This window comes from Anomaloglossus baeobatrachus, chromosome 12 (assembly GCF_048569485.1).
Source record: "Anomaloglossus baeobatrachus isolate aAnoBae1 chromosome 12, aAnoBae1.hap1, whole genome shotgun sequence".
In the NCBI taxonomy this organism is placed as follows: Eukaryota; Metazoa; Chordata; class Amphibia; order Anura; family Aromobatidae; genus Anomaloglossus; species Anomaloglossus baeobatrachus.
In genome coordinates, this window is record NC_134364.1 from 137,654,746 (window position 1) to 137,675,005 (window position 20,260).

Below are 20,260 nucleotides of genomic sequence, written 5' to 3' on the forward strand. Positions count from 1 at the left end.
AGTGTCTCCCAGATCCAGATATTTCTGTGACAGGATATATGAAATTCGGAGGAAAATGCATACGTGTTATAAACCATACAATCCATCCCAATTATTATCATCTAAAAATCTTTTTCCACAGGAAAAACCCTTGTCTCCAGTGGAGGGATTGGTCACTGGGATTGAGGATCCCAGACAAATGATGAGTAAAAGCTTTGAAAGACAGAAACAGGTGTCTTGTGCAGATTCTTTCCCTGGGTTAGAATTTGATAGCCAGCGACAGCTGGGAGACATTCTTTCTCATTTAAGGGACAAACTTGAATTACATAAGTTCAGAGATTCCTATAAGTTTAAAATGAATCTAATAAATCGAATCTTTGAAGAAAAATTTAGGTTTGGTCTTCAGCTAAATAAAGTGGATTTCTGGGTAAATTAATTTTATTGTTTGATAAATATGATTATTCATATACAGTGAATCCATGCATATATATATATATATATATATATATATATATATATATATATATATTAAAGGTAGTGATAGTAAATCAAGGTCATAGTTTCATTTAGTAAAATGATAGTTTAATGTTATAAATTAATAATTTGATCTCTGTATATGAATAATAATATTTAAAATGAAATAATAAGAGAAAGTAACAGATTCTAAGTGTTTCATTTTTATCATAAATATGATAATAATTTTATTCTTTTATTTCCCTCAGAATTTATCAGTAAAGCAGATTGATGAAGTATTAATTTTTTATTTATACATTTGTTCTTGTCCTCAATCAGGTAACATATATCTTATTGTGTAAGGTTAATCGCGAAAGTATGATTAATAATAATTATTATTTTCTCAGGTACCAATTGCCAGAGAACTATTACTTGAACGTTTCTTTTATGAATATATATCTTCTTTAGAGTTATTAGAAATGTAATCTGAGCTTTGGAGTGTAGTAAAACTGCTTTCTGTTTTGGAATGGTGTTCCTTGCACGTAACCAGAGCATGTGACTTTTGAATTACTAAGCTAATAATAAATGTTTGTTCTATGGTCAAATGTACAGTATGTAATACATTGGAATTTGTATTTTTCAAGAAGTACTTCAAATTAGTAACATCATTTTTGAAATGCGCATAGAATAATTGGAAAAAAAGGGATATGTGTCTGTCAGTTTCTATGTGGATATATGTTAAAGAACCATGGCAGTCTTGTGTGCATAGATGTGTCTATGAATGATTGATTGTCTGAGCAGCTGTAGATGTCAAGTACTTGGATCCAGGGGGAAAAAAAAAAAAAGGGAATTTTTGTTTTAACTTCGAGGTTATAATATATGTATGTATACTAATAGAATAAATAAGTTATAGTACATAAGTATAAATGGAGGAATTTATACTGAATATATCTTATTCTTAGACATATTTCTTTAATATAGAGATGTTAGGATCTTTTGTGTTAGTCACTTCTTTTATTGATACATAGATTGGTAATCATTTTTCTTTTCAAATATGGAAGTGATATTTATAATATGGTCTTGAAGATATACAACATAAATTTTAATTTAATTTAATCTTGACATATTAATTTTTATAATATCATATTTCATGATATTGAAAGGGAAAGGTTTGGTCTCAATCACACATTTATATTTGATAAATATATGTGTTCACAGGATACCTTAATAATTAATATTTCAAGTACAAAGGAAGAATTGGGAATAAAAAATATATTTGAAGTATATCATAATGCATTTATATACTAAGAGAAGAGTATTATTTGCAACGTTACATGACTTAATTATTTTTATAGGTTACTGATATGATAGGTATGGAAATCCTATAAGATACTGGTAACATTAAGGTTATGTATTATTAAAGACATAGGTGTTATATACATAGAAGGCTTTATTGTTATTTCAATTTTTATTTTTATTCCGATTTTCATTTTTCCTTTTATTCCTATTTTTTATATTAATTATTATTTAATATTCACATTTTTAATCAAAATCTTAATTCTACAATTTTTATTTTTTCTTCAAATTTTAAATATCTCAATTGAGAAAACGCTTCAATATTTAGTTCAGTAATATCTAATATAAGAATATTACTTTATTAAATATGAATCATATTAAAAGGGAAAAGTTCCACTTTTTGGAAGAAAAGAATACTTCCTTCATCAATATATACAATTGTCTACTTCCTGGTAATACATTATTTTTATATTAGTATGTTAACACAATAAGGATGAAATATTACTTATAGTTACACATTTTCTTATAGTAGGTTATTTAATAAATAATAGACAAATCAAATAAATTAAATTAGAGTAATAAAGATGGAAGATCGAGGTACATCTAGGTTTACCTTCCAATATTTACAAATAATATTTATATTATATTTTTAATCAATAATAATTTATAATGGTTATTATTGTGTTTTGATGGAATCATCCAGTCTTTTCTAAAAGGTTATTTGCTTTGGTTTATAATTTTACAAATGATCTAACTAAATAAGCCACATTGTTGCCTTTCATATTTATAATATGATACATGTTATAGGTACACATTATATTGTTTCATATTTTATATTATATTTTGGTTACATTCAACACATTGCCACCTATGGGTTTGGAAGGGTAATACACCAATGATAAAAAAGGTCATTACATGAGAATACTATTGTCTATACCATTATGCAGTATTATATTAATACTAATTATATTAATACTTTTACGATAATAATAATGACATGGTATTATAGTATTAGAGTTATGATACGCTGTGACATTTATTAGTGATAGTTATTGCCATATTTGGTATTTAGATTAGGGACTGAAGTCTTCAATCAAGATTACAGAAGATAAAAAAAAAGACTTTATAATTTTCCTAAAGTTAAAAGGGATTTTGCAAAAAGGTCCAAAAGGTAACGTCTCAAATAAGACTGTGTTACATACAAAATACACTTACCGTGTTTGCACCTCAGAAACACAGTGGTCCTATGGTTCAAGGATGGACAATGACACATGGTCTGTGCATTAAGACCTCCCTACAGATACTAAGAAGAACAATGACGTGCTAAAGTTAACCCCTGTCGTGCTGACCAAGAACATCTTAACATCTGTTCCAGGATTTGACAACAGGCAGCATGGAGGATAAAGGTGACTAATGTAAATTACACTGCATAGACATCAAAGACTTTTGTTATTCTTCTACACTCATGAACTGTGGTTTATCAACATTGGCTATGGACTTTGTAATAAAGAATAAAGTTTATGGACTTTGATCTAACGATGATAAACGCAATACGGGACTGTATTAAATTGGTAACCATTCATTTTTTTTTATCAAAATATTTATTTCTAAGAGACTGTGTTTATGCCAGATTACATCGGAGATAAGAAGACATCAACTCAGAGGACATCATATGGTGACCGGATTTGTTTTTTGCATTTCTTTTTAGGTCTAGCGAAGTATAGTTATATATTTTTATATGATTGATCAGTCACTGCCTATCATAACAGGAATCCACATTATTATATTATTGAACTTACAACATGAATAATGCAAATTAATTATTATTCATCATTATTATTGATATTAATCCATTATTGCCAAATAAGGAAAGAAGATTTGTTATTTTAATGATGTATTAATTAATTTTCGGGGTTACTTCACCCGCTTCAAGGGGGGTTTGTAAAAACATTAAAATTAATACATCTAGTTATCAAATATTTTATAGTAGGACATATAAGTTCACAGTTCTGTTTATGTTGGAGGACATAGGTCATTAATTAAGTTTTTATAAGGAATAAGTATTAAAATATCCATATTGAATATACTTGAGTACTGACATGGAAGGATATATATAAATCTTCTAGAAGCTTCTAGAAGATTATGTCATATGGAACTATATTCAACTAAAACACCCTATATGGACTGAACAGTTGGTATATAACACACGATGGAGGGGGCTACTCGCTCGCTCCTGCACGTCGCCTGCTGTCAGAATGCTTCCAGGCTGCAAGATGAACACATGCTGACTTGCCATTCAGAACCCAAAGAGAGATGGGTGAAGATTTCCCATTGATCAGTATGGACTAAATGAACTCTCTTTGCGTAAGCTAACAAAGTATATTATTTTTCCTTTCTGTAACTGAACCCTGACAACCATTTTTAAATAGATAAAATACATTTATTTTTTACATTTTTGAAGTCCTTTCTTTCATGCGCTTTTACGTATTTGAAGAAAAATATATTTAAGAGTATATTTTTAACAAAGGGCTGCTGACATACCCCCGCACCATCCCCCCATGCCCCAGAATAGTGGTACTCACCAGCATCTTGAATAGGGGCGACATAAGGCTCCAGCGGTGGATCAACGAATTCCACGGGCTGTGAACGTGCTGTGGGAGGACCCGACTCCCTCTGCGGGTGATGGTGACGTCGGCGATGATGCCCATGAGGCACGACGGAGGCGTCAGAAGAATCTGATGAGGCGGAAGGAGAGCGCCACCTCGATGAGCGAGAGCGGCGGCTCCTCTGAGAGGACCTGGAACGGCGGGAATGGCTATGTGTTCCATGCGACCTAGCAGGGCGCTCGTATCGCTCGGGGGTGTGCGATGACGCAGATGAATGTGTTGCTGAGCGTTCGCGGCGGCCGCGGCGGCTACGACCGCGGGCCAGAGCTTCAGCATTCATCTGTTCCAGGGCAATCATGGGGGCCTGTGTCGTGTGGACTAGTGGGAACAGATCAGATGGGGGGTGGGCAGACACAGCTGGCTGCACACCCGCAGATCCCTGCATCATGGGTGGCAAGACCAGCATCTGGTGTGTGCTGAAGGGCTTATTACTGCCCCAGCACATAAAGCAGGTTGGCTTGAAACAATATTTGCCTGCACTGTTTGTGAAGGCTGGGTGGGAGGGGGAGGAGGCAGTGGGGGCACAGCGTCTGCAGTCTCCTCTATGGATGAGGAGCTGCAGCTGTGATGTCCTCCCATAGTTGGTGGCAAGTGGAATAGTGGTGGTCCAGGGTGGGAGGGTTAACAGCTGCCGACCGCGGGTCCGCGTTACCGGAGGGACAGAGTCGGCGTGCAGCAGCCGCGGTCAGGAGCTGGGAGGAAGTGGGCGAAGCTTGTCGCGAGGCGCGCGCACGAGTGCGCATGCCCCGTGACGTCACTGTGGATGGACTCAGGCGCTCCGGCGGGCGTGTACGCCGAGCGGATCGCCTGCCGCCGGAGATAACCGCCCGAGCCTCAGGAGGGAGAGGACGCATCTCAGCTAGGATGGAGGTAAGCCATGCGTCCCCTTCCCTCCCGATCCTGTCCCTGATCGCAGCGGCAAGCGCGTCGGCCATCTCTCACCAGAGGCTGCTGTGTCCGGGGTACCAGCAGCACAGCAGCTTCAAGGTCTCACGGATGAGGAGAGACCGAAACCAGGAAATAGGGGGATTTTATATGGGAAACTGGAGGAGGAGAAAACACTGGGATTGGACACGGACAAGGGGGCGGACGGTTCGGGCATGGGAAGGAGGAATTAACCCCTTCAGACCGGGCTCAGCAGTCAGGGTGCATCCAGCTCAATATTACTGATATGCCCCACAGATTCATATGTTCATGGCAGTAATGCAGATTCCATTTTTCACATATTCACTCTTGCATATAGCTATTGGATTTTTCAAGTCAGTATTCACACAGCAGTTTCTGCTATTTCATGTATTCCCCTTACATAGTCACTGGTGTGCATACCTTATCTCCCCATAGTGATGTTTTTTTAGGTTTTTGCACCCAGTTCAGACTTAGAATGGTGTTCCAAACGTTATTCCTATTTGTTAGTATTTTTTCGTTTGTGAACCCTCCCCAACCACACCTATTGCCAATCCATATCATAATGTCACGCTCTCCGGGTCCCCTGCTCTGCTCCCCGGCTCACCTGCCACACTCCCCGGCTTCCCTGCTTCGCTCCCCGGCTCCTCTGTCAGACATCCCCCGCTCCACGGTCTCCAGCCTCCATCACCTGCTGTCCCCAGGCGGCCCGGTCCCCGCTCTTGGCGCCCGTCGGCAGCCCTGCTCCAGGCCGGCTCCCCTGCTTCCTATACACCGCTCCCTGCCCTGGCTTCTGGCATCCGGGCCTCGCGCATGCGCATTAGGGCGCGCGCGCGGTCATTGACCCTCTCTTAAAGGGCCAGCGTCCACTGACAGGAAATTGAACACACAGGTACAGGGTATAAAGGGGTTTAATGTCCAAGTGGGCGGGGCCTGTTCTTCGTGTTTTCTAAGCTAGGAGTCAGGTCTCCTTGTGTCTCTGTGATATACTTACCTATCTCTCTTCTAGAGCCGCTCCTGCCTCGCCATCCGGTCCTGCCGATTCCCGAACCCCGAACGCTCACTATCTGCCATCGCGTCAGTCCGTACCATCTCTGATCCCTGTGGTGACCCGTCCTCTCGCTCCATCGGTTCCGGACTCTGCCTGACAACATATCGGCCTCCGAACCTGAGCTCCGTCACCCGGACTACCATCAGTGACTCCGTGGTCCCAAGGACTTCTCCATTCCACTCTTTTGCACGGACTGTCCTGCTACCCGTAGTGCTCCGGCTACCTGACCCCTTGCCTTCATTAAGGTGTTCGGCCCAGTGGATCCACCTCCTATGGCCCTAACAGTAAGAACAGGCCATGGATCCCGCCCAAGCACTAGCGGCCTTGCAGGAGGAACTCACACGCCAGCGTGAGACCCAGACCCGCATGCTGAACTTCATGTCTTCTGTGGACGCCCGCCTGAACACGCTGCAAGCGTCGGTCACATCTTCGGCATCTCGAGCTTCCACTGTACAATCCACGGCCACAGCTCCCGTGGCAGCCTCCTCGGATGCTTCCAGACTTCGTTTGGCCTCACCACCCCGGTACGCTGGAGATCCCAAGACCTGCAGGGGTTTCATCAATCAATGCTCTCTCCATTTCAAGCAGCTGCCGCACTTGTTTGCCTCCGACCAAGCCAAGGTCGCGTTCATGATGTCCCATCTAGAGGGTGAGGCGCTGGCCTGGATGAACCCCTTGTGGGAGAAGGAGGATCCGGTGACCACCAACATCCAGGAGTTCCTGCAGGCATTTCGTGGCACCTTTGACGAGCCCGGACGCGCCTCCGCGTCTGCCTCATCTCTCCTCCGGCTACGTCAGGGGACTCTGACGGTGGGTCAATATGCCATCCGTTTTCGCACCTTGGCTTCGGAACTCGGGTGGAACAATGAGGCTCTAACCGCCGCCTTCTGGGAAGGCCTCTCGGGTCGTATCAAAGATGAGCTGGCTGGTCGTGACGTGCCGTCCTTCCTGGATGCCCTGATTGCCCTAGCGACTCGAGTGGATCTACGTTTTCAGGAACGATCCAAAGAGGTGGTCCGTGAGAGACGTCCGATACGGCATTCCTCTCCTCCGCAGAAGCCCGCCGTACTTCAGTCAACGTCATCTGGTGTCTCTGTCCACGAGCCCATGCAGATCGACCGTTTGCGGCAGTCTGAACAACGCCGAGCAGAACGGCTCGCCAAGGGTCTCTGCTTCTACTGCGGAGAGGGCACACACCTTCTACGCTCCTGTCCAGAGAGGCCGGGAAACTCCAAAGCCTAGGGTTGGTAGGAGAGGCCACCCTAGGTGCTGGGATTCTCTCAGACCCAGTTACGTGGACTGTTCAGGTGACAACTGGAGAGACGCGGTTCACGGCCGAGGCGTACCTCGATTCCGGGGCAGCAGGCAATTTCATCCAGCAGGCCACGGTGGACAAGTACCAGGTGCCTGTTACTCCACTCGACAAACCCCTAGTGATTGCCTCTGTGGATGGGAGACCCCTCTCTGACACCATCTCGTGGATCACCAAGCCGGTGGAACTGCGTATCGGTGCCCTGCACACCGAGAACATCGCTCTCTATGTCCTCCCACACATGTCCCATCAAATCCTGCTGGGACTCCCCTGGTTACGGACACACGAACCCTCAGTCAGCTGGGGTACTGGTGAAATCACCCGATGGGGCTCCTCTTGCCACGAGAACTGTCTGAAGACTATTCAACCCATCCGACGACCTCCGGTTCCAGAGTCCCTACCGGGACTGCCCTCGGCCTATTGGTCCTTCGCGGACGTCTTTGATAAAAAGGAGTCAGAGGTACTGCCGCCACATCGTCCTTACGATTGTGCCATCGACCTGCTCCCGGGAACTACACCACCTCGAGGACGGATATATCCGCTGTCTCCTGCCGAAACAAGGGCCATGTCTACCTACATCACAGAGAACCTGGCAAGGGGATTCATTCGGAGATCCTCCTCTCCTGCTGGAGCAGGCTTCTTCTTCGTTAAGAAGAAAGAGGGCGACCTACGTCCATGCATTGACTACCGGGGATTGAACCAAATCACCGTGAAAAATAAATACCCCCTGCCGCTCATCCGAGAATTGTTTGATCGGCTTAGAGGAGCGCGTGTGTTTACCAAGTTGGATCTTCGGGGTGCCTACAACCTGGTCCGCATCCGCTCTGGGGACGAATGGAAGACCGCGTTCAATACTCGCGATGGGCACTATGAATACTGTGTGATGCCCTTCGGCCTGTGTAACGCACCAGCAGTCTTTCAGGAATTGGTGAACGACGTGTTCCGGGACCTTCTCTACATCTATGTGGTGGTGTATCTAGATGACATCCTGGTCTTTTCTCCGGACCTCCAGACCCACAGAGAGAATGTGCAGCTGGTACTACGAAGACTGAGGGAAAATCGTCTGTACGCCAAGTACGAGAAGTGTGTCTTCGAGCAGTCTTCTCTTCCCTTCCTGGGTTACGTAATCTCCGATACCGGACTGCAGATGGATCCGGAGAAGGTCTCTTCCATTCTCAACTGGCCCCCTCCTTCTGGACTGAAGGCAATCCAACGCTTTCTGGGATTCGCTAACTATTACCGTCAGTTCATTCCTCACTTCTCGGCTCTGACTGCACCTCTCTCCGCCTTGACCAAGAAGGGGGCTAATCCAAAGGACTGGTCACCTGCGGCCGACGCCGCGTTTGGCTCTCTGAAGCGGGCATTTGCTTCCTCCCCTGTTCTCCACCGTCCGGAGTTAAACCGACAGTTCACCTTGGAGGTGGATGCCTCCTCCTCGGGAGCCAGAGCAGTGCTCATGCAGAAGTCCTCCTCCGGGAAGATGGTGACTTGCGTTTTTTTCTCCAAGAGCTTCTCAGCGCCTGAACGCAACTACACCATCGGTGACCGAGAGCTATTGGCAGTCAAACTGGCTCTGGAGGAATGGCGCTACCTTCTGGAGGGAGCAGTGTACCCCGTGATCATCTACACGGACCACAAGAACCTGGAATACCTGCGGTCCGCTCAGCGACTGAACCCACGGCAAGCCAGGTGGTCCTTGTTCTTTGCCAGGTTCGATTTCCAGCTCCATTTCCGACCTGCGGACAAGAATGTACGAGCAGATGCCTTGTCCAGGTCATTCATGCCCATGGAGCAGGAGGAGGAGACATCCCAGCCCATCATCTGCCCTAGTAAAATCATTCCGGTGGCCCCTGTCACCCTGGCCCAGATACCGCCTGGGAAGACCTATGTCTCTGAGACTGACAGGCAAAAAGTGTTGCACTGGGGCCATGCCTCGAAAACAGCCGGCCATGCTGGTCAGAAAAGAACATGGAGTACGATTGTACGTCATTACTGGTGGCCATCCCTTCGTACGGACGTCGCTTCTTTTGTCTCAGCCTGCTCCTCTTGTGCCAGGAACAAGACGCCCAAACACCTGCCATATGGCCGTCTTCTGCCTCTGCCTATACCCTCAGTTCCGTGGCAACACATTGCAATGGACTTCATTACGGACTTGCCCCTGTCCTCCGGACACACAGTCATATGGGTCGTGGTGGATCGGTTCTCCAAAATGGCTCATTTCGTCCCTATGGCTGGACTGCCCTCAGCCCAGGAACTAGCTGACGCTTACATACAGCACATCTTCCGGTTGCATGGCTTTCCATCACACATTGTGTCCGACAGAGGAACTCAGTTCACCTCCCGCTTCTGGAGGGCTCTCTGCAAACATCTGGGAGTGACTCTGGACTTTTCTACAGCCTACCATCCTCAGTCGAATGGCCAAGTGGAACGAGTCAATCAGATCTTGACCTCCTTCTTACGTCACTACGTCAACGCCCATCATGACGACTGGTCCACGCTTCTTCCTTGGGCTGAATTCTCCCATAACCACCACGTCAGTGAGTCCTCCTCCAGCTCTCCCTTCCATGTCGTTTACGGACTTCAGCCTTCCGTCCCATTACCTGTATCCTCTTCCTCGGATGTCCCTGCTGCTGATGCTGTAGCCCGTGACTTTGCAACAATTTGGGACTCTGTCAAGGCGTCTCTTGGACGTGCTTCCCTGTGGATGAAGAGACACGCAGACAAGAGGCGTTTGGATCCTCCGTGTTTCTCTCCAGGAGATCTCGTCTGGCTTGCTTCCAAGTATGTCCGATTGAAGCTACCTTCATAAAAGCTGGGTCCTCGCTACATCGGGCCGTTTAAAGTCCTCTGCAGAATAAATGAGGTCTCCTACAAGCTGCAGCTCCCGGCCACGATGAGGATACCCACACCTTCCACGTCTCCCTGCTCAAGCCGGTTGTCCTTGGTCCCTTCTCCGCTGCTGCCAGTTCGGCTCCTCCTCCTATCGCTGATGATGACATCTACGCGGTAAGGGATATTGTGGCCATGAAGACCGTACGGGGCCGACAGTTCTTCCTGGTGGACTGGGCAGGGTATGGTCCTGAGGATAGGTCCTGGGAACCCCGGGAGAATGTGGGCACTCCCCTGATACGTGCCTTTCTGTCCCGGTTGCAGGGAGGGGGGCGTGGGGGGGTACTGTCACGCTCTCCCGGTCCCCTGCTCTGCTCCCCGGCTCACCTGCCACGCTCCCCGGCTTCCCTGCTTCGCTCCCCGGCTCCTCTGTCAGACATCCCCCGCTCCACGGTCTCCAGCCTCCATCACCTGCTGTCCCCAGGCGGCCCGGTTCCCGCTCCCGGCGCCCGTCGGCAGCCCTGCTCCAGGCCGGCTCCCCTGCTTCCTATACACCGCTCCCTGCCCTGGCTTCTGGCACCCGGGCCTCGCGCATGTGCATTAGGGCGCACGCGCGGTCATTGACCCTCTCTTAAAGGGCCAGCATCCACTGACAGGAAATTGAACACACAGGTACAGGGTATAAAGGGGTTTAATGTCCAAGTGGGCGGGGCCTGTTCTTCGTGTTTCCTAAGCTAGGAGTCAGGTCTCCTTGTGTCTCTGTGATATACTTACCTATCTCTCTTCTAGAGCCGCTCCTGCCTCGCCATCCGGTCCTGCCGATTCCCGAACCCCGAACGCTGACTATCTGCCATCCCGTCAGTCCGTACCATCTCTGATCCCTGTGGTGACCCGTCCTCTCGCTCCATCGGTTCCGGACTCTGCCTGACAACATCTCGGCCTCCGAACCTGAGCTCCGTCACCCGGACTACCATCAGTGACTCCGTGGTCCCAGGGACTTCTCCATTCCACTCTTTTGCACGGACTGTCCTGCTACCCGTAGTGCTCCGGCTACCGGACCCCTTGCCTTCATTAAGGTGTTCGGCCCAGTGGATCCACCTCCTGGGTCTGCCCGTCCACCTGGCCCTAACACATACGCATAAATAGCCTGGGTCTCAGCTTCCCATACACGGTAGGTTTTTTAACTGCATGAGAGGACACACACAAGCTAGGGACCCCAACGTAGAGAAATACTTTGGCGTAGTGTTGGGGCTCTATTGCATTGATCAATTCAGTAGCTAAATTTCTCTTGATTCATATGTTCATGGCAGTAATGCAGATTCCATTTTTCACATTTTCACTCTTGCATATAGCCATTTGATTTTTCAAGTCAGTATTCACACAGCAGTTTCTGCTATTTCATGTATTCCCCTTACATAGTCACTGGTGTGCATACCTTATCTCCCCATAGTGATCACATTGGATGCTGAAAAAGCGTTTGATAATGTGCAGTGGCCATGGCTGGAAACAGTCCTAGATAATATGGGCTTCAGGGGAGCATTCAGAACATTTATAGGTATACTATATGCAAACCCTCAGGCAAGAGTGGCGACACCCAGATTTTTGTCACGACCCTTCTCTTTGACCAAAGGGACGAGACAGGGGTGCCCGCTGTCTCCTCTCTTGTTCAATCTAGCCATTGAGCCATTATCAAAACTGATCAATGGAGGAGATTGCTTTGAGGGCATAAACATCGGAACGGAAAAATTACATTCAGCTCTGTTCGCGGACGATATCATATTATTCATGAATAGACCACAGAATGACCTTTTAAAAACAATACAACAGATAGAGAGGTTTGGGTCTATGGCAGGTTTTAAATTGAACAAGACAAAATGTGAAATACTGTTTCTGAATGAGCGAACCATGTCATCCCTGAAAACCTATGGAATAGGGGATCACATATGTGGGATACCGATAGCAAAAACCCACCTTAAATACCTGGGGATCCAGATGGGACGCCAGCCTGCCTCCATTTATGAATTAAACTTCAAACCGGTGATACAGAAGATAGAACGAGAGCTAAAGATGTGGGAGGGGCTGCCGCTATCCCTGCTAGGTATAAGATGTGGGAGGGGCTGCCGCTATCCCTGCTAGGCATAAGATGTGGGAGGGGCTGCCGCTATCCCTGCTAGGTATAAGATGTGGGAGGGGCTGCCGCTATCCCTGGTAGGTATAAGATGTGGGAGGGGCTGCCGCTAATCCTGCTAGGTATAAGATGTGGGAGGGGCTGCCGCTATCCCTGCTAGGTATAAGATGTGGGAGGGGCTGCCGCTATCCCTGCTAGGTATAAGATGTGGGAGGGGCTGCCGCTATCCCTGCTAGGTATAAGATGTGGGAGGGGCTGCCGCTATCCCTGCTAGGTATAAGATGTGGGAGGGGCTGCCGCTATCCCTGCTAGGTATAAGATGTGGGAGGGGCTGCCGCTATCCCTGCTAGGTATAGGATGTGGGAGGGGCTGCCGCTATCCCTGCTAGGTATAAGATGTGGGAGGGGCTGCCGCTATCCCTGGTAGGTATAAGATGTGGGAGGGGCTGCCGCTATCCCTGCTAGGTATAAGATGTGGGAGGGGCTGCCGCTATCCCTGCTAGGTATAAGATGTGGGAGGGGCTGCCGCTATCCCTGCTAGGTATAAGATGTGGGAGGGGCTGCCGCTATCCCTGCTAGGTATAAGATGTGGGAGGGGCTGCCGCTATCCCTGCTAGGTATAAGATGTGGGAGGGGCTGCCGCTATCCCTGCTAGGTATAAGATGTGGGAGGGGCTGCCGCTATCCCTGCTAGGTATAAGATGTGGGAGGGGCTGCCGCTATCCCTGCTAGGTATAAGATGTGGGAGGGGCTGCCGCTATCCCTGCTAGGTAGAAACCACCTCTTAAAAATGATGAAGTTTCTCGAAGATGCTATACCCAATGCAGACTATCCCTATATTATTAAATCATGCGGATGTAAATAGACTGAACAAAGCATTTACAAGCTTCCTATGGAAGAGAAAAAGACCAAGAATTAGGGCGGAAAAACTAATGCTACCACTGGAAGAGGAATCAAGATGCCAAATGTGAGAGGCTACAACCTTGCATGCTTGATGAGGCACGTAATAGACTGGATGAGGAAGACAAATAGCTATTCTTACATAAAATTGGAAAGTGAGTACTGTAGACCATGGGACTTGGGGGCAATATTACACACGTCATTGGCCAATATTCCGAGGAAAATTAAGCACTCCCTGGTATGTAGAGATACGATAATGGCGTGGAAAACAGTGAGGAAAAAGTTTAACCTGTCCTGGCGAATCTCCAAATACCTAAATATCTGGAATTTTCCGGAATTCCCAGCAGGGAGGGAAAACAAACTATTTCTAGAATGGAGAAATAAGGGGATCGGTGGGGTGAGGGATCTGCTCCATGAAACTGAACATAGGTGGTTGACCCTTGAGGAGTTGGTGAACAGGTACGGGCTTTCTCCATTCCAAATCATACAATACAAACAGGTGGAAAAGGGAATAATGGGACTACTGAGGGATGTTAGAAAAGAACAGGTAATGAATGAAATGGACCAATTTATAATGAAGGATAAACAGGAGATTACTATCTCCTCCCTGTACAAAGATCTGAGAACAGCACTGGTACCACTGCACTCGGACCAGGTCTGGGGAGCATGGGCACGACAACTAAAAGATACAGAGGCAGGGGAAAAGATACAGCAGGGATGGATGAGGATGAGGAAGGAGGTGATTAATGAGGGCTGGAGGGACACACAGTTTAGATTAATGCACAGAGCAATTTATGGTTTTAACATCCCCACCAAGCAGACGATGAATAAAATAGAACATTGCCCCAAATGTAAGCAGCCGAAAACGGACTTATACCACGGGATTTGGCAGTGCTAAGAAAGTCAGAAATTTTGGGGAAAAATGAAGACACTTATAGAAAAAGTATGGGAAGTGGAAATGGAACTAGACCCATTGTTATGGATTTTCCACCACAGGACTAAAGAAAAGGAGGAGGAGGAGATACACGGGGGACCACGATTCCAAGACTCTTCCATAATATTGCTATGATAGGGAAAAAGGCCCTACTACGCAGATGGCTCGAGGAATCTGTTCCATCAGAGGACGAGGTGGTCAATCAGATTAAAAAGCTGCTCAATATTGAACAGTTGGAAGCCGAAAGAAATAAGGACGAACTAACGGGAAACTTTTTTAAAAAATGGAAGAGATTTATAGTACAACAGTATGGAGTTGCAGAAATACGGAAAGTGGTATCTCCTTTCACTAATACGGAATCTACTGGGAGACTTGCAAGGCACATTGGGAAAGCTGAAAATACACACGCAGTAGAGACACGACAGTAGGGCGAGACGAGGGTTTCAGAGAAATAGGGCTTCAAACTGGAATCAGAATATAGAGGAGCTGTGTGTTCTTTCGCGACTTATACCTGGTGTTCTGTGTATTAAAAATGTTGGGGGGGATAAAGTGGGAATAAAAGAGGGTGGGTTAAGACAAGGGTGGGTAAATTGGTAAGGTGAATTTATTCTTGTTCAAATGTTAGATATATTGTAATGATTCTGAAAACTGCAATAAAATTTGTGTTTTAAAAAGGGAATCTGTCAGGTCCAATATGCACCCAGAACCACGACCAGTTCTGTGCATATTACTAATCCCTGTCTAATCGTCTCCATATCTAGTAGCATAAGGAGATCTTTAGAAAAAGGATGCAGCGTCACCAGCGGTGACATGCGTACCTGTGTCCGTGGTGAACGCTGACCTGAAAGTCCCGACACTTCTGGTCATGCGCACTAGACATGTCTGTAACCAGGACGCGTACACGCCAGTGACACTGCATTGACTGGCATGGTGACACCTACTGTTACAGTAGACTGAGATAATGGTGCCCTCTGCTGGTGACACCTATTGCTGCAGGAGGCAGATCATGAAGCCCTCTGCTGGTGACACCTACTGCTGCAGCAGACAGATCATGGTGCCCTCTGCTGGTGACACCTACTGCCGCAGTAGACTGATCATGGTGCCCTCTGCTGGTGACACCTACTGCTGCAGCAGACAGATCATGGTGCCCTCTGCTGGTGACACCTACTGCCGCAGTAGACTGATCATGATGCCCTCTGCTGGTAATACCTCCTGCTTGAACAGACAGACATCATGGTGCCCTCTGCTGGTGAAACCTATTGCTGCAGTAAGCAAAGATCAACTAAGGTCATGGTGCCCTCTTCACTACAACAGGTACTGCTACAGTAGACATATCATGGTGCCCTCTATTTGTGACACCTACTGCTTCAGCAGACGTCAATCATGGTGCCCTCTGCTAGTGACATCTATTGTTCCAGTAGACTGACATCATGGTGCCCTCTGCCAGTGACTTCAGCTACGACTGCAGTTGACTGATAATATAGTGCCCTCTGCTAGTGAGATCTGCTACTGCTGCAGTAGAAAGATTATGATGCCCTCTCCAGTGAGTTTAGCTACTGCTGCAGTAGACTGATATTTTGGTGACCTCTGCTGGTGACACCTACTGCTGCAGCAGACTTAGAGCATGATGCCCTCTGCTGGCTACAACAGGTACTGATTCAGGAGACAAGGTGTCCTCTGCTGGTGACTTCAGCTACGACTGCAGTAGACATTTCATGGTGCCCTCTACTGGTGACACCTACTGCTGCAGTAGACCAAAATCATGATCCCTCTTCTGGAAACAACAGCTCCTGCTCCAGTAAACTGAGATCATGGTGCCCTCTGCTGGCGATATCAGCTAGAATGGTGCGCCCTGCTGGTGACACCTACTGCTATTGTAGACAAAAAGCATGATGCCCTCAACTGATGACACCTGCATCTGCTGCGGTCGTATACAGATTATGGTGGGGACATAATCTACTGCTACAATAGACAGCTCATAGTGCCCTCTGCTGGATAAATCAGCTACTGCTGCAGTGGACAGATCATGGTGCCCTCTGCTTGTCACACCTTCTGCTACAGTAGACAGATCATTGTGCCCTCTACTGGTGATATTAGCTACTGATGCAATATACTGATCATTGTGCACTCTACTGCTGCAGTAAACAGAAATAGCGCCCTCTGCTGTTCAATGGGACCCGGTGGAAAATGTAGCCCTTCAGCTCCCTCCAGCCTTCCCACGCTCTACTATACATTTTTCCCTCAGTACCCGGCTTTTCCATGCTCTTGCTATAAATCGTTCCCTCAGTACCCAGCTTTCCCATGATCTGCTATACATCTTTTCCCTCAGCACCCAGCTTTCCCATGATCTGCTATACATCTTTCCCTCAGCACCCAGCTTTCCCATGCTCTGATATACACTGTTTCATCAGTGCCCAGTTTTCCCTTGATATGAGAGCATGGGAAAGCTTTTTTTTCCTCAGCAACTTGCCCATGTTTGAATCTTTGTTCCCCATCCTCCTATATATGTCCCTATCATACTACATGGCCCCCATCCTGGTACATATGATCCCCATCACGCCGCATGCAGAAAAAAAAAATAATAATTACCAATTACCCCGTTTTCCCGAAAATAAGACACTGTCTTACATTTTTTTTTAGCCCCAAAAAACCCACTGTCTTATTTTCAGGGGGTGTCTTATTCTTGAGGAGACATGGTTGGGGGTAAGTTTATCCCCCACAAAGATCAGACTTCCCCTTCCCAGGATCGTCATACTTACCAGCCCTGGTTGTCTGTGTGGTTCCCAGCAGGTATGCTGCACGCCTCCCCTGCATCTGGCCGAGACACACACACACACACACACACACATCAGATCGCACACTCATATAGACACGTCAGATTCCATATCACTCCTCCCTGTGATCTCTGTGCAGCACGTTGTCCTCCCATGCATCTGGCCGAGACACACACACACACACACATCAGATCGCACACTCATATAGACACGTCAGATTCCATATCACTCCTCCCTGTGATCTCTGTGCAGCACGTTGTCCTCCCATGCATCTGAATGACAGAGACACACACACACACATCAGATCGCACACTCATATAGACACGTCAGATTCCATATCCCTCCTCCCTGTGATCTCTGTGCAGCACGTTGTCCTCCCATGCATCTGAATGACAGAGACACACACACACACACATCAGATCGCACACTCATATAGACACGTCAGATTCCATATCACTCCTCCCTGTGATCTCTGTGCAGCACGTTGTCCTCCCATGCATCTGAATGACAGAGACACACACACACACATCAGATCGCACACTCATATAATAATAATAAATAATTTTATTCATTTATATAGCGCTATTAATTCCATAGCACTTTACATACATTGGCAACACTGTCCCCATTGGGGCTCACAATCTAGAGTCCCTATCTGTATGTCTTTGGAATGTGGGAGGAAACCGGAGTACCCGGAGGAAACCCACGCAAACACGGGGAGAACATACAAACTCCTTGCAGATGGTGTCCTTGGTGGGATTTGAACCCAGGACCCCAGCGCTGCAAGACTGCAGTGCTAGCCACTGAGCCACCGTGCCGCCCACATATAGACACGTCAGATTCCATATCCCTCCTCCCTGTGATCTCTGTGCAGCACGTTGTCCTCCCATGCATCTGAATGACAGAGACACACACACACACACACACATCAGATCGCACACTCATATAGACACGTCAGATTCCATATCACTCCTCCCTGTGATCTCTGTGCAGCACGTTGTCCTCCCATGCATCTGAATGACAGAGACACACACACACACACACATCAGATCGCACACTCATATAGACACGTCAGATTCCATATCACTCCTCCCTGTGATCTCTGTGCAGCACGTTGTCCTCCCATGCATCTGAATGACAGAGACACACACACACACATCAGATCGCACACTCATATAGACACGTCAGATTCCATATCCCTCCTCCCTGTGATCTCTGTGCAGCACGTTGTCCTCCCCTGCATCTGGCCGAGACACACACACACACACACACACACACATCAGATCGCACACTCATATAGACACGTCAGATTCCATATCACTCCTCCCTGTGATCTCTGTGCAGCACGTTGTCCTCCCATGCATCTGAATGACACACACACACACACAAAACCAGATTTCACATCATTCCTCCCTGTGATCTCCGGTGGGGCTCCAGGCAGTTGTGCAGCACGCCGTCCTCCTCTGCCTCTTGCCGACACGCACACGAGACAGCATAAACTCACACATCCGATCGCATACACACACTCACGAAATCGCACATACCAGTACAATTGCGCGCACACACAACATCCAGAGATACCACGTGCTTCTGGCCATGTGATGCAAGGTTCTGGAAGCTCACTGCACAGTGTTGCAGGTCCTTACGCGCCGAGAAGCAAACGATATCGCGAGTACATGGATGTGATCTGTAGTAAGTGTATGTGATCTGATGTGTATGTTCCACAACAGGACCTTGATGCGCTCCCCTGCTCCCAATCGGCGTCTGGTGAGTATGATCGGGGGGGGGGGTGTCTTCACTCTTCTTTCTTTAGTGGGTGTCCGCTGTCTTTAATGAAGTGTCTTGCAGGATTCTTTAACTTTTTTTTTTACTGCTGCACGGACACTTCATTATTGCACCGCGGCTAAGTCTTATCTTCAGGGGATGTCTTATATTTAAGCCTCCCTGAAAACTCCTGCTAGGCCTTATTGTCGAAAGAGGTCTTATTTTCGGGGAAACACGGTATATTCACCTCCCCTAGATCTCCTCCTTTAATAATGGCATGCTTGGGAACTGACTTCAGTGTGTTCGTGGCGCAGCACATGACGTCACTTGCACCTGCGTCAGCTGTTGGCACATTCACTTCCCCACACGCCTGGGATTATGGGTGTGCAGAGCAGTGAAATCGTTCTCTTCAATAGCAGCAGACGATCGCCCCGCAGCTGCAGGAAGCCGGCGACTTGGTGATCACATATGCGGCTAGTAAATAAAATGAATATTCACTGTTCTACACGCCCATAATACCGCCCACCCCAGCTTCAGTGAAAAGATGTGGGCGGGATTAAGGGCGTGGAGAGCAGTGAATATTCATCTTCTTAAGCAGTCGGCATACATGTTCGCCTCAACACCGCCGCAGTTTACAGCGTAGGGACCCGATGGGCCCGGAGATACACATCCAGCTGAAGCAGGCGTTGAGGTTGGCGGGACCTCTGCACCCCTAGGCTCAAATCACAATCCCTGCAACCATGATCATTCCACCCGTCTGCTGGTTACACCTACAGTAAACTCAAATCATGGTCTCTCTGCTGGTGACAAACTACTGCTGCACTAGACTCGGATCATTGTGCCCTCTACTGCTACAGCATGGTGCCCTCTGCTGGTGACAACTACAACAGTAGACTGAGATCATGGTGCCCTCTGCTGATGACATCAGCTACTGCTGCAGTAGACAAATCATGGTGCCCTCTGCTGGTGACATCAGCTATTGCTATTCCTGCAGTAGACAAATCATGGTGCCCTCTGCTGGTGACACTTCGTGCTACAGCAGACTGAGATCACGGTGCCCTCTACTTGTGACATCAGCTACTGCTGCAGACTGAAATCATGGTGCCCTCTGCTGGTGACACTTCATGCTACAGCAGACAGATCACGGTGCCCTCTGCTGATGACATCAGCTACTGCTGCAGTAGACAAATCATGGTGCCCTCTGCTGGTGACATCAGCTATTGCTATTCCTGCAGTAGACAAATCATGGTGCCCTCTGCTGGTGACACTTCGT